Source organism: Oryctolagus cuniculus, chromosome 1 (assembly GCF_964237555.1).
Source record: "Oryctolagus cuniculus chromosome 1, mOryCun1.1, whole genome shotgun sequence".
Lineage (NCBI taxonomy): Eukaryota > Metazoa > Chordata > Mammalia > Lagomorpha > Leporidae > Oryctolagus > Oryctolagus cuniculus.
The window spans coordinates 165,661,902-165,677,933 of NC_091432.1; the positions used below are offsets into that span (position 1 = coordinate 165,661,902).

General features: G+C 38.0%; 1 protein-coding gene and 1 pseudogene across 12 annotated transcripts in view; both read right to left on the reverse strand.

The window, feature by feature from the left end:
- The window catches only part of RFX3 (regulatory factor X3), a 340,088-nt gene that overhangs the window by 170,638 nt on the left and 153,418 nt on the right, over positions 1–16,032 (reverse strand). The window lies entirely within an intron of this gene.
- On the reverse strand, positions 7,237–7,378 carry LOC127485352 (U1 spliceosomal RNA; annotated as a pseudogene).

Below are 16,032 nucleotides of genomic sequence, written 5' to 3' on the forward strand. Positions count from 1 at the left end.
CATCTTAGTTACTCACCAGCTTCCCTGCTAAAACAGTGCTAGTCCTCATAAGGAAGAAATTAAGACAATTTTGTTTTATGAGTAAGCTCTAGGCCGACAATGACAATGTTTGTTTCTTCTTGATCCGCTATCATAAATCCTGGTGGATCATAATTCCTTGGGAAGAGTTGGGTGAAAGATCTAGTGAAGGAAAGAAGCAGGCACAAACTGCAATACACAGAGAGCTTTGAGCTTCCGAGGGCAAAAAATCACACAGGCAGATGGCACATCAGGGGAGAAAGACATAAAAAGATTATGATAGTGAAGGAAGCAGGAAAAAATGCAGTTCTTATGCTATTCCTGTCTTAGTCTGTTTGGGCTGTTTTAACAAAATACCATAAACTGGGCAGCTTACAAACAACAGAAGTGGATTTCTCTAATTCTGGTGGCTGGGAAATTCATGATCAAGGCAGATTTGGTACCCACTTTCCAGTTTCTACACCACACCCTCTTCCTATGTCTTCACACGGTAGAAGGAACAAAGGGTCTCCGTTGGGTCTCCTTTTTTTTAATTTGCAAAGAAGAAAAAGAGCAAGAGAGAGAATTCCAATTCACTGGCCAACTCTCTTTACACCTACAACAGCGAAGTCAGTTTTGGGCTGAAGCTGGGAGCCCAAAATGCAATCCAAATATCCCAAGAAGATAGTAGGAACCCAATCACTTAAAATTTCACCACTGCCTCCCAGCGTCTGTATTAGCAGGAAGCAGGAGCCAGAAGCCAGGACCGGATATTAAATTCAGACACTCCAATATGGGAGATGGAGGGGCTTAACCACTAGGCCAACACCTGTCCCTTAGGCCTCTTTTATAAAGGCTCTGATCCTATTCACGAGGGTTCCACTTCCAAAGTCTAGTCGTGTCCCAAAGGTAGCACGCCTAAACCATCATTTTGAGGATGAGAATTTTCAACAAGGATTTTGGCCCCAAACACACACAGACACACACACACACACACACACACATTCAGACTACAGCAACTCCTAAATAAAGCAGTTTTATTTTTCTTTATTTCATGACTTTCATATTTAACAGCTCTACCCACATGCTGTTTTATAAGAATAAAATGCACTGGAAAAGTAAAAAATTAAAATTCTACCACAAATTTTTGACAGTTTCCAAAGAAATAAAAAGATGAGGCCCTGTAAATACTAGCACCAATTTAGATAAATTACTTAGGTGAAGAATAGTATTTCATTGGCAAGAACAAATGTTTTAAAACTAAGGACAAATGATGAAAGAGATGGATCACAAACTGTGGATGATTAATTTGGGGCTGAATTAATTATCAAGTTTAGAGGTAGGTTTTATTTTTTTAAGAAGGCCACTGAAGGCATGTCCACCAGTTGGAAAAACTTTTAAGTGATCCTTAAGGCAAGTTATCCAATGTGAGTATATGTAGGTTATATGTATAGCTCACTATGATATTAATCCAAATTACCAAACACTTATGAAGCCAACAAGTAAGTTTCAAAAATTATTCACTATATATTTTTATTGCTTTTTCAGAATCATATCAATCAGTGTTTAGTCTTACATAATCAGTGGTTAAAAACTGTCTTAAATAAATCAACAGTTCTACACTGTGGTGTAGAAGGTTAAGCCTCCACCTGCAGCACCATACTGGTGCCAGTTCAAGTCTTGGTTCCTCCACTTCCAACCCAGCTCCTTGCTAATGTGCCTGGGAAATTAGTGGAGGATGGCCCAAGTGCTTGGGCCCTGCCACCCATGTGGGAAACCTGAAAGAAGCTCCTGTCTCCTAGCTTTGGCTGGGCCCCGCCCTGCCTGTTGTAGCTATTGGGGAATGAACCAGCAGAGGAAAGATCTCTCTCTCTCCCTCCTTCTCTCTTTCTACCTCTGCCTTTCAAATATATAAATAAATCTTTTCAAAAAAATAGCAGTTCTTTCATTTCATATTCTATGAGGTACATGATTTTTAAAAATAAAACAATCTATTATTATATAATCCATGCTTGCTTATGGGACCATTGAGGCAGATGGAACAGCTTAACTAGGAGGGGGCAGAGGAACCTTTCTGATGTGAAAAAAATGTCCTACCTCCATCAGTCTACATGGATACAATCATCCCAAAGTACTCTGAAACGGATCAGTTAAGATCTGTGCATCTCACTGTAAACAAATTACAGCTCACTAAAAATTAAAGGCATATATTTCTTTTCTCTTTTATATACAAAACACTGATAGAAGGCAACTGCAACCTAAGATTAGATATTTTATTTTACAGTTTCCAGGTAAGTCACTCTGCAGTGTGTGAACATGTGTGTGTGTGTTCATGTGTATGTAGGAGGTAAGTGCTTTTCCTTCAGAAAACTGCAGCAGGGATTCATTAAGTTTCACGTGATGGCATGTGGCCTCAACAGCAAAATAAAACATTTGTGGAGTAATGACCAAAAATATAATGAAAAATAAGGGTTATTCAAGTTATTGTTTTAACAGAAAACAAACTCTTTTAATGAAGCAAATAACTACAGAATTATTTTACTCTGCTCAATGGGAAAACTGATTAGAAGCAAAATCATTCAATTTACTTGCAATTGTATAAACTACTGAAATTAGATGTAATAATTGTTAATAAAAAGTGAGTTCTCTAAACATCAGAGTTACCTGTTTACAATTTGCAGTCAACTCCACTTTTAAAAATTCAGATGTTTCTCTTTTTGTACTAGCAATAAAATCTTTTTTATTAAACCAGTGGAGTTAATAAGACAAAGGAAATGAATTTAGATACTTACAAAAATAATGTAACCAATTTCTTTAGCAGCAGCAGAGTTAATTCCTGCTATTTAATTTTAATATTTTATATTGGAGCAAAAGTACTTAGGATTAAATCAGTGTTTCTATTTAGTTGTAAAATAAATTACAATAACCATCAAATTGATACAGATTCTATGCTATGACTTTGGGGATAGTTTCAATAATTTGTATAACAAAAATCATTTAAATTGCCACTCAAATGAGGATAAATTATTAATAAACTATGAAGTTTTATATGTGGCCAGAAACTCAAATTATCTAAGAATTTTCTTTAATAAATGTATTATCTTGAAAAAGGAGTTGGAGAAAATAGACTCATCAACTTAAGTAAGATGAACAGAAGCTGGAGAAAGTTCAAAAAAGAGTAATATAAATTACCAAATGATTGGAAAATGGCTCAACAAAAGAAGCCTAAAATAATTTGAGTTAGTAGTGAGCAGAATGCTGGGGTTGAAATTAATAATAGTCTTTATTCAAATAGATAAAGTAATACTACGAGAACAGAGACTTTCAGTGCTCTCTGCCCATTGAGAAAAGGATCCAAAAAGATAAGCTCAATTAGCAACTGGAAGGACTATGTTTAGCTACCAAGAAAAATTCTCTTTTATAATTTCAAGACTTTAAATCCTAATAACAAAGATGGCTATAAAATCTCTCTGAAAGTGTTTAGCCACAGTAGAAACAACCATACCAAGTCATTCTTGTAACACATATGTAGTGAACGATTTGCGTACCATGTCCCTACATGCTCACCCTTAGCATTTAATGTTTAAGAGCTTCTCATTTACAGCACCTATATTGATATGCCTGAGAGGTTTCTTGCCCTCCCTCGTACCATCTTTGCCTCTCTCCATCAGCCAACGATGCCAAGAAATGGCCTACTCCCAGAGGTATCACTCTGCCCTTGACAGATAGGGGTCAAAGTATAAGTTCTCTGGCTGCCTCACTCCTCTAGTGGGATAATTCTGAGATGTTTTCTAATTCTGGCTCTCAGATTCCTCCACTGTGATCTATCTCCAATTATCCACAGGTACATGTTTTCTAATAATAAAATCTGTACTAAATAAAGACCCTCCCTGACTCATTTTCTAAATATCCTACTGCTATTTCCAGGACCCACCTGCCAAACTACCTGTACTCAAATCTTTATTTCAGAGTAAACTTCTTTAGTGTTAAACTAAGGCAACATATATGCCATTTCCATGGAACACCTGTTATCTTATACACTTAATAGTCTCTTTAAATGGTTTCCCAATTTGCACTTAAATTTCCCAAAAAAATTTTTAAGAGAAATGGAAAATTAATATCTTATAACTCTCATTATTAGAACACAACATTTAGGCCAGTGCCGTGGCTCAATAGGCTAATCCTCTGCCTGTGGCACCAGCACCCCGGGTTCTAGTCCTAGTTGGGGCGCCGGATTCTGTCCCAGTTGCTCCTCTTCCAGGCCAGCTCTCTTTTGTGGCCCGGGAAGGCAGTGGTGGATGGCCCAATGGCTTGGGCACCTGCACCCGCCTGGGAGACCAGGAGGAAGCACCTGGCTCCTGGCTTCGGATTGGCATAGCACCAGCTGTGGCGGCCATTAGGGGAGTGAACCAATGGAAGGAAGACCTTTTTCTGTCTCTCTCTCTCACTGTCTATAACTCTCTCTCTGTCTAACTCTGTCAAAAAATAAAAAATAAAGACACATTTAAAAGTAAACAAATATTTACTACTAGCCACTGTTGTTGCCTAATCTGCTTCTTCATCTAAATTCTGTTCTTCAAATGTGCAATGCATGTATGGGGGGGGGAGATGATGAGAAAGTATTTATGAGATATTACAGATAGGTTACATCACACTGACCTAGTTGACTGCTCCAAATAAGTGAGGTAGAAAAGAAGAGTGAATAATTTCCCTTTTCTGTGAGGTAATGTGTTCTTTATTTAAAAAAAAAAAAGATTTATTTATTTATTTGAAAGTCAGAGCTGTACACAGAGAGAAGGAGAGGCAGAGAAAGAGAGAGAGAGAGAGAGGTCTTCCATCCGCTGGTTCACTCCCCAATTGGCCGAAATGGTCAGAGCTGTGTCAATCAGAAGCCAGGAGCTTCTTCCATGTCTCCTGCACGGGTGCAGGGGCCCAAGGACTTGGACCATCTTCTACTGCTTTCCCAGGCCATAGCAGCAGAGAACTGGATAGGAATTGGAGCAGCTGGGACTTAAACAGGCAGTCATACGGGATGCCAGCACTGCAGGCTGTGGCTTTACCTACTATACCACAGTGCCAGCCCCTAATGTATTCTTTTTTTTTTATTTTTATTTTTTAGAAAAGATGTATTTATTTTATCTGAAATGCAGAGTTAAAAGAAGGAGAGGCAGAGGAACAGAGAGAGAGAGAAAGAGCTTCCATCTGCTGATTCACTCCTCCAAATGGCCACAATGGCCAGGGCTGGGTCAGGCCAAAGTCAGGTGCCAGGAGCTTCATGTCTCTCCACTATGGATGCAGGGATTCAAGCACTTTAACCATCTTCTGCTGCTTTGCCAAGCACCTTAGCAGAGAGCTGGATTGGAAGCAGAGCAGCTGGCACTCGAATTAGTGCCCATATAGGATGCCTACATTGCAGGCCAGCCCAAGTTAATATATTCTTAAAGCTCTTTCTTAGTCACTTTAAGTTCATATTATCATTTTAGGCCACAAAAAGTCACTTATATCTCCAATGGAATAAAAATAAATCTTTTTTAAAATACCAACGTACCAAATAGGTAACACTGGAAAAGTGAATTCACAATCATTAGAGATCTCTCAAGATATTTTTGATCCCTGAATATGAGAGAATTTTGACATGTTAATGCGAACATCAAATTAAAAGATAAAATTTACAAATTTTATTTCTCAACGTAAGTTCCATTAAGGTCTAGATACTTTCATAAGCAATGATATCAGTCATGAGTCTACCCCCTGAAGAACTGAGGGTCCTGGGGCTGGTGCTGTTGCCCAGTGACTACTGATGCCCAGTAGACACCTGCAAGGCCAGCATGCTATTTCAGAATGCTGGGTTGAGTCCCAGCGTTCTGCTTCTGATGTAGCTCACTGTTGACGCATCTGGCAAAACAGCAGAAGATGACCCCTGCCAGCCTTGTAGGAGACCCACATGGAGTTCCAGGAGAAGCACTCTCTGGTGATGCTCTCAGATGAAATTTTCTGCTAAAGCTCTGGCTGACTTTCTAAACATACCTTCTTAAATGCATTTGCCCCGGCTGGCACCGCAGCTCAATAGGCTAATCCTTCACCTGTGGCGCTGGCACACTGGGTTCTAGTCCCAGTCGGGGCACTGGATTCTGTCCCGGTTCCCCCTCTTCCAGGCCAGCTCTCTGCTGTGGCCAGGGAGTGCAGTGGAAGATGGCCCAAGTGCTTGGGCCCTGCACCCCATGGGAGACCAGGAGAAGCACCTGGCTCCTGGCTTCGGATCAGCATGGTGCGCCGGCTGCGGTGGCCATTGGAGGGTAAACCAATGGCAAAAGGAAGACCTTTCTCTCTGTCTCTCTTTCTCTCACTGTCCACTCTGCCTGTCAAAAAAAAAAAAAAATGCATTTGCCCCTCCAGTAACCCTCCAGTAAGTTAATAAGCAAAATGACTCGAGCATCCCAAAAAACTACTGACTTGACTTTTACTCTTGACCCTTGAGTTTTTCCTTTGACTGAACCACTTTCATCCCTTGGTGGCCATTCTTGGGATTGTGCTTTGTCTTCAGGACTGCACTGGTAAAGCCGGGTTTCATCTTGTGCTACAGTTTTTCAAGGAAATGCTTGAGGATATTGATCCCACTTGTTTAAAATTTCCATTGAACAGTCTTCTCTTGGCTGTAAGCTGATCTGAATACATTTTTAATACCCACCAAGCAGAAAGTTTGATCCATTTTAATTTTTCACTCAGAATTATGAACGTTAAATCAATTGAGATGTCTATGGTGTTGGCTATTGTTTCTGCTATAAATCATCAGCCCTCTTCAATTAGGGCACAGACAAGATTAATTGATCCTCACGAACTGATGAGGGTGGTCAGCCACTGCAGGCTTCATCTTCAATATCATTTTATCCCTTCCTCAAACAAGTTAGCCATTTGCAAAGTATTGATTTCTGGACATTATTCCCACACATTTTTCATAAAGCATCAAAGATTCCACCATTCTTCCACCCAAGCTTCACCATCAATTTGATATTTGTTTTTGCTTCAATTTTAGCAGAATTTATGTTGCTCTAATAGGAGCCCTTTTCAAACTGATGTCTTATGCTCAGTGTGTCAAACCATCCTGTTTGGACATGCTATGAACAAGTCAGAACAAGTTTCTCTTGGCACACAAACATTTGAGATCCATGCCTAGTTTTTTTTTTTTTTTCCAGCATCAACATTTCCCACTAATTTTTTAAATTTTATCTTTTTATTCTTCAGAGGATAGCGTGAACACAGTCCTCCACTACACAAATTATGCAATTGATTTTTTCACATTTGGGGAAATCGCAGAGGTCAGTACATCCAAAGTACAATGGCTAAGTGGCACCCTGGGAAAACCACCTAGCCAGGTAAGTATTCCCAATAACTTTTTGAAGACTCTTCGTGGTTTAAGAAAATTCTTAGACCTTTAGGAAGGCCAGTATTGTGGTGCCAGCATCCCATATCATAGCACTGGTTTGATTCCTGGCTGCCCTGCTTCAGATCCAGCTCCCAGCTAATGCACCTGGGGGCACAGCAGAAGATGAACCGAGTGTTTGGGTTCCTCTCACTCACTTGGATGACCCAGATGGAGTTCCAAGATCCTGGCTTTGGCCTGGTTGGCCCTGGTTGTTACAGCCATTGTGGGGGGTGAACCAGCAGATGGCAGATCTCTGTCTCTCCCTCCCTGTCACTCCGCCTTCCAAATAAATAAAAATAAATCTTTTTTAAAAAGAGTTAGGAACTCTATTCCTAATTTCTTGTGTGACTGCAGCCAAGTCAATTCACTTCTCCAGGACCCAGATCCCTCAACTTAAATTATGTTAGTCAAAAGAGATAGGTGTTTGCTCCTCTGTACTCTTGGTCCCCTTAGAGATAAAGGGTATACAAAAAGGTGAAACTCTGGATTTCCTAGTATCATTCTTTGAAAGACATGCTGTGAAGATCAGTTTTGATTATAGGCTTAATTGCTAGAAGAAAATGGAGAAATAAGTGAGAAACAGAAGTGGGGAGGTAAAAGGAAAAGATGCTGGGAAGGAGAACAAAGAAGGTAAGGGAAGGGGTGGAGGAAGGGAAGGGAAAAGAATCACACACTAGGATAACTATCACTAGAGAACAACAAGTACTGACAAGGATGTAGAAAAACTGTAACTCTTGTGCACTGTTACTGGGGATATAAAACCATGCAGCCATAATGGAAAACAGTATGGTGGTTCCCTCAAAAATTTAAAAACACAATTATTGTATAATTCAGCAACTCTATTATGGGTATATATCAAAATGAATTTTTTTTTTTTTTTGACAGGCAGAGTGGACAGTGAGAGAGAGAGAGAGAGAGAGAGAAAGGTCTTCCTTTTGCCGTTGGTTCACCCTCCAATGGCTGCTGCGGACGGCGCATTGCGCTGATCCGAACCCAGGAGCCAGGTGCTTCTCCTGGTCTCCCATGCAGGTGCAGGGCCCAAGTACTTGGGCCATCCTCCACTGCACTCCCTGGCCACAGCAGAGAGCTGGCCTGGAAGAGGGGCAACCGGGACAGAATCCGGCGCCCCAACCAGGACTAGAACCCGGTGTGCCAGCGCCGCAAGGCGGAGGATTAACCTATTGAGCCACGGCGCCGGCCTCAAAATAAATTTAAAGCAAGGTCTCAAAGAAATAGCTGTGACACCCATGTTCATAAGCATTATTCAGAATAATGTAAAGGGGGAAGAAACTCAAATGTCCATTGATGGATGAATGGATGAAAAAAACATGGCATATTCAAACAATAGAATATTATTGAGCATTTAAAAGGAAGGAGGATATAAGTGACACTGTAACATGAAAGAACATTGAGGACATTAAGCTTAATGAAGTAAACCAACCACAAAAAGACAAATACTGTATGATTTCATTTATATGAGTAACTAAGAGTGAAATTCATAGACACAACAAGTAAAAAAATAGTTACTGTGGAAATGGGAAATTCTAATATATATGAGTTTGTTTACAAGATAAAAGAAGTTCCAGATCACAATGATATGAATGTATTTAACACTACTGAATCATAAGCTTAAAAATGGCAAAGATGATAAATTTATATTATATGTATATTACCACAATTTTTAAAAATTCAGGTTTTAAAAAAATGGGACCAGGTGACATTTCAGAGCTCTTCCAGCATGTTAGTCTTTAAATAACATTAACAATAATTACATAATTTATCAGTCATGACACAAGGTTCATGAACAAAATTATAACAATTTATTCCATAAATATTTGCCTTATGTGTACAATGACCACTAATTTTTATCATCCAAATAATGAGCTTTAGTTACAAACACTCATTTCTCTACATGTTCTCTAAAGTAGTGCCTAAATGTTGGAAAACTTATGGCCAGAGAGAAAGATTACTATTAATACTGTTCTAAACCTGTCAGTTCCACTTTTGAAGGCCATTAACTAACCGTATTCTGATTGCTATGGTGTTTAAATAGATATTTGGAGATTATATATATTTATGTGATATATATGAGTAAAGCTTTTTTATTCAAGGAAGGAAAATGATCAAAAATCTTTGGCAACTACCAAACTAAGATTACTTACTATAGTATAACTTTTCAGGAACACACTATAATTTATGCACAATAAAGTCCCCTTATTTAAGTATACAGTTTGATGAGTTTTGACTATATATATATAAAGATATAAAATACATATTCATTATATTATATATATTTGTATATAAAAAACCTTACTCATAAATTGTGTATGTTCCATCATTATATTATATATATTTGTATATAATAAAAAACCTTACTCATAAGTTGTATATATGTTCCACCATTATATTATATATAGTTGTATATAATAAAAAATCTTACTCCTAAATTGTATATATGTTCCATCATTATATTATATATATTTGTGTATAATAAAAAACCTTGCTCATAGATTGTATATATGTTCCATCATATTAACAGAGGTACACTTTTATAAAACATATAAACCTCTTCCCTCAGAACTCATTTATACATGTGATATATACTCATATAATTTTTAATATTTTAGTTATACTTTATGTCTTAAGGTAAAAATGTATGAATAGAAATTCTGAGATTAACATTCCCATACTCCAATAAATCTTGTACAAACCTGGAGTGCAGACTCTTCACTTTAGAGAATCAGTGATCACTTACATATTCAAAAATTAGGGTATTTGAAAAACAGAGTATGTGTGTTCATGTATTTATTTAACATTAACCACCTAACTAAAGTATTTTCAATTGCAATTAATTTAGAAGGCAATTTAGTCATTACATACTGCACTCATTAATTCATTAATTCAACATTCATTTGCTAAGCATCTATTAGGCACCAGACATAAAAGCATGTGTTCAGTTAGACAATATGGGCATAAAAGGAGATGTGATCACTGGATCATCAATTTATGTGATAGAGTTTTTGGGAAAAAATACTAGTGGGGGCCGGCACTGGGTGCAGCAGATAAAGCCGCAGCCTGCAGTGCCTGCAACCCATATGGGTGCTGGTTCAAGTCCTGGCTGCTCCATTTCTGATCCAGCTCTCTGCCATGGCCTGGGAAAGCAGTAGAGGATGGCCCAAGTCCTGGGGCCCCTGGACCCACGTGAGAGACCCAGAGGAAGCTCCTGGCTCCTGGCTGAGGATCGGCACAGCTCCAGCCATTGCAGCCAATTGGGGAGTGAACCAGTGGATGGAAGACCTCTCTCTCTCTCTCTCTCTCTCTCTCTCCCTCTGCCTCCCCTTCTCTCTGTGTGTAACTCTTTCAAATAAATAAAATGAATCTTAAAAAAGAACTAGTTACATAATTCATTTAAAATCATTATAAAGAAACAATCTTTGAAGGAAAGACACACCAGGCTAGAAGACGGTGTAACAGGGTAACTTAATCTAGTTGTGGAGGCCAGGTAGGCTTCCCTAGTACTGTGAATGCTAATGTCTAGTATTCAATAAAATAGTATAAAACATATAAAACTAAACTGAGACCAATACAAACAATGGCACTCTGTGGCCAACCAGGACTGTGAAGCTTCTTTTGTATTTAATCTGCCTTGATCATGTTCATATTAAGGCTGGTTTTGCCTTTCCTTATTAGTCTAGGAAAATTAAAGTATTTCAACCCACCAGCAAAGAGGTCATAACCATTAAGTGCAAATCCACTGAAACCGAGTGGCATTCTCAATTACAATGTGGATATCCAGATAATGTACAATCTCTTCATGGCTTCAACACAAAGATTATCTAAACGAACACACACATCTAGACACACACAGGGGATACCTCAAAACACATCCATGGAACACACTTTGAGAATCACTAGTCTAAGCAACCATCTCCCTGTCTTCAATTCCTAACAGAGCCTCTGAAATGTAAGTCAGCAATTTGTCCCTATATCTGTGAAATACTTTGCCACATACAAGGCACCTTTTTCACAGATTTTATCATCTGCTTCTTATAACAATTCCAGACAAATTATTTCTATTTCTAAAGATAAGGAAACTAACACACTGGGTGTCGCTTCTCCAAGATACTATCTCCTCCAGGAATTTTCCTCAATCATCCTCCCTGCAACCACCTGACTCATGTCAAGTTACATTACTTATTCTTCTTCTGTGTTCCCACATCCCCATATGTGTACTTTCAGCACTGCCATTCTCAATGTCATCTTCTGTTTACCTGTCAGCCTCTTTGACCAAACTTTAAAGTTCATTACATTCTAGTACCAAGCAAATTTCATGGCACACAGCAGATTCTGGACCAGAATTTGCCAAATAAGCCTTGTAATACAATTCTGGAAAGTGAAGCTCGGGGAGGCTACCCTGACTTGCTAACTGGCATACAGGTTATAAGTGAGAAACTGGAATTCCATCCAATTCACTCACATCCCCTTACAACAATTTAAGTCTCATATTATTTCTGCTTCGTAGAAATCAGCAGAACAACAATCACATTTTTCTAAAACTAACGTCAGATACTATCAACCAAAACAAGGTAGAAATAGAATTAACTCAAATATTAAAAAAATCTTCCACGCATGAAATAATTCATATGTGAAATAATTGCCTACTGATATCTAAGACAATTATTTGAGAATCATCTAATTAGCATTGCCAGTAACCTATTTTTACACTAAGCAGTTAAAGGCTTTGCTTTTTACACTGGATTCTCTAGGTCTTTCCCCTGCCCTGGAATTCCTCAATTTCTCTCTTCTTTTGCTTTGCTATTTTTAATTTCCAATTGAAAAAATTAGCTAAAGAAATACTCAATTTTTATGAAGTTTATTTATGAAATTACTGAGTAAAATTAAGAGTAATTGTTTCAAATATTGTAACTGCCAATGAACCTATAAGCAACTAACACATCTGCACACCTCAAAATCTTAAACATCAGTACAAAACAGAAAGATTTAAAAAAAACCCTCAAATTATTGATTAAAAGGCTTTTCATAGAACAATTATATTAAGAATGATAAACAAGACTGTAATCAGTGGTCTTTCAGTCCCATAAAAATTCCAAATATTATTATTTTGGGGGAACTAAAGCTTAGGTTTATTAAACATAGCATTATTAAACATTTCCACTTTCTAAGAACTTCAGAAATCATTTTGTTCTAACATTTCATTCTATACATATTACAGGCTGGTCTTCAAAAAAAAAGAAATTCATGTTAGTCTATTATTTAATTTTGCTAGTGATAAGATATGAAGTTATCTTGATACTCACAAATGTTACAATACCTCTTTAAACCTAATTATATTAATGAGCATTTTGATTTAAAATTCTCCTTTCCTTCTAACATTTGAAGTGTTCCTCTCATAAAATATATATGTATAATTTTTTATATTTAATTTATCTTCTGTAATCCTATTATTAAAAAAAACACCCTGAAACTAGTCATTTTAAAATGCATGCATTTAACAGGATCTAAAGCAATCAATACTTAATAACCCCAAAACACCAAGTTATAAAAGGAGACAGAGATAACAATCACGGCCTTAGATAAATATGTGGATATCTGAGAAACAGGCTTGACTAACAAAGAGCAGAAACAAAAAGCTTTGTATATTACCATTTTCAGTTCTGAGTTTTATTTTTAAATCACTTGTTTTCTTTGTTAGCATTACACTTTACAGAAGTAAGGCATAACATTTTTAAAAATACGACTGCAAAAAGATGAAAAATCACATAATGCACTTAACTTAAACACCTATATTCTACCTTCTCTGGCATCCAATAACAAATGTGTTCTTTATGTAAGCTTAACTAAATTGATTTGATGAACCTTGTTTTCCTCAGAGGTTGTTGTAGAAATTGTTGTATGGGACTGAAACTACCAGGATATGTATCGCTAGTAATTAAAACAAAAAGTCACAAATATTGGCTATCAAGTTAAGGACCTCATTTCTAACTTTTAATATTTTCCTCTTAAGAAGAATTTAATTTGCATTTTCTAACAGTTTTTCATAGTAGTCCTCAGTTGTACACAAATTATACACATCTCTTTTAAAAATAATCCTTATGAGTTTCAAAAAGTTTTTCTTGATTTTTTCTCTAGACATTTTTTAACATTGATTTGTCTAGGTGAGACAAAAGCAATTTGGGATGTTATTTTGAAAACTTTTTTTTTTAAAGATTTACTTTATTTATTTGGAAGTCAGAGTTAGAGAGAGAAAGAGAGAGATGGAGAGAAAGAGAGAGAGAGAGAGGTCTTCCATCCTTTGGTTTACTCCCCAAATGGCTGCAACAACTGGGGCCATGCTAAAGCCAGCAGCTTCATCCGGGTCTCCCACATGAGTGTAGGGGCCCAAGCCATCCTCTGCTGCACTCCCAGGCAAATTAGCTGGGAACTGGATTGGAAGTGGAGCAGTCAGGACTCAAATCAGTGCCCATATGGAATGCTGGCACTGCAAGCGGTGATTTTATCCACTATCCCACCAACCCGGCTCCCTTGAGGAACTCTTGATGGTTACAATATGCATAAGGCAAATTTCCAAGTTTCATTTATTAAAAGATAAAATATCAAATATGTATTCATATTGAACAAAATATTAGTAGCTAAAATTTTCATGTAATGAAAAAAGGTAAAGTAACACCATTTTAATTTTTTTTATTTGACAGCTAGAGTTATAGACAGTGAGAGAGAGACAGAGAGAAAGGTCTTCCTTCTATTGGTTCACTCCCCAAATGGCCGCAATGGCCAGAGCTGGGCCGATCCAAGGCAGGGAGCCAGGAGTTTCTTCCTGGTCTCCCGTGCGCGTGCAGGGGCCCAAGCACTTGGGCCATCCTCCACTGCCTTCCTGGGCCACAGCAGAGAGCTGGACTGGAAGAGGAGCAACCAGGACTAGAACCTGGTGCCCATATGGGATGCCAGCACCGCAGGCAGAGGATTAACCTAGTGTGCCACAGCACCGGCCCCAACACCATTTATTTTAAAATGTTTTTCTTTTAATATAATTTTAGACTTTTTGAAAATTTATAAGAATTATACATAATATTTCCAGGTATTCTGTCCTCAGATTACCTGCCTGCTAACATCCCACTATATTTTGTCCCACTGTCCCTTTTTTCCTTTCTTCATGGGTCTATATTTACTGATATTCATAGTTACAGTCTGAGTTTAAGTAGGGTATAGGGAGTCTAAGGCTTGAGTTGTTTTGCTAGTTTTCTTGCTCAAATACTCTTTATATTCTGGGTGCTCTTGTTGGCTTCACTAGTTTTACTTGTGGGGCTTCTCAGTAATGCAAGGTGATTGACAGAGCTAAAATTAATCCTCCTTGACATAAAGTATATTATGTTCTTTGTCATGGGACTGTCATGGTTAGTACTGCTATAGCAGGAAGCTTAATACCACTTAACAGTTTATCTTGTTAAAATCCATCTGACTGCTTTATCTCTGGGGTAGAGCTTAAGAGCTTGGCTTCAAAAGGCAGATAAGTTTGACTCTTGGCTTTAAAAAAAAAAATGACTGAAAAAAAGTATCAGTTAAACACCAGATATAAGACTTAGCACTTACTATCAGGTAGTAAGAACAGAGGGTGGTTCTTCTTTTTTTCCTAAGATTTATTTAATATGAAAGTCAGAGTTACATAGAGAGAGAACGAGAGGCAGAGAGAGAGAGAGAGGTCTTCCATTCACTGGTTCACTCCCCAGTTGACCGCAATGGCTGGAGCTGCGCTGATTCAAAATCAGGAGCCAGGAGCTTCTTCCAGGTCTCCACATGGGTCCTTGGGCCATCTTGTACTGCTTTCCCAGGCCATAAAAGAGAGTTGGATCAGAAGTGGAGAAGCCAGGACTTGAACCGGCGCCCATTTGGGATGCGGGCACTGCAGGCAGCAGCTTTTACCCGCTACACAGTGTCACCCTAGAGGGTGGTTCTGATTGGCTTTAACTAGTAAGTCTACCAGTTCATAAAGACTCCAGAAAAATGAACCCTCAGAGCTTTCTTAGAAATGGTTTTTACTGATAGCAACACAAACTTTTAAAAACAATAAAATGTTAAAGCATGTATATTTCTAAAATCTGCCTTCAGTAGAAGGAATGACTGATTGATCATTTTTGTGGATAGAAAATATATCTATCATGTGTTCCCTGAAATTCAGCTTCGGCCATGCTGGTTTAATAGAAGTATAGTACCTGGATTTTGGTCAACAAATCATCTGGCTACCAATGGATCCAAGAAAAGAGATGATTCTCAAACTATGTTCCAAATATTCCTAGAAGTTTCACAAAGGCATAGCAGGAGCTACTAGCAGCAAGAAGCTGAATAGGCAAGATCCAAGTCCTTTCTCCACACACACACACAATAATTCAGTCAGAGCATCTCAGTTTTTGAATTATTTAGTACATTTCTCCAAAGCATACCAAGTACTTGCCTTGTATTTACTGGTTCTATGAAAGAAATGCAAAAACAGAATAATCTGCTAAACAGATATACAAATACACCCCACTCCTGGGAAAGAAATAAAATATCAACTCCACAAAATCCCACACGTTCATTTTGTCAGGACTGGCTCTGAG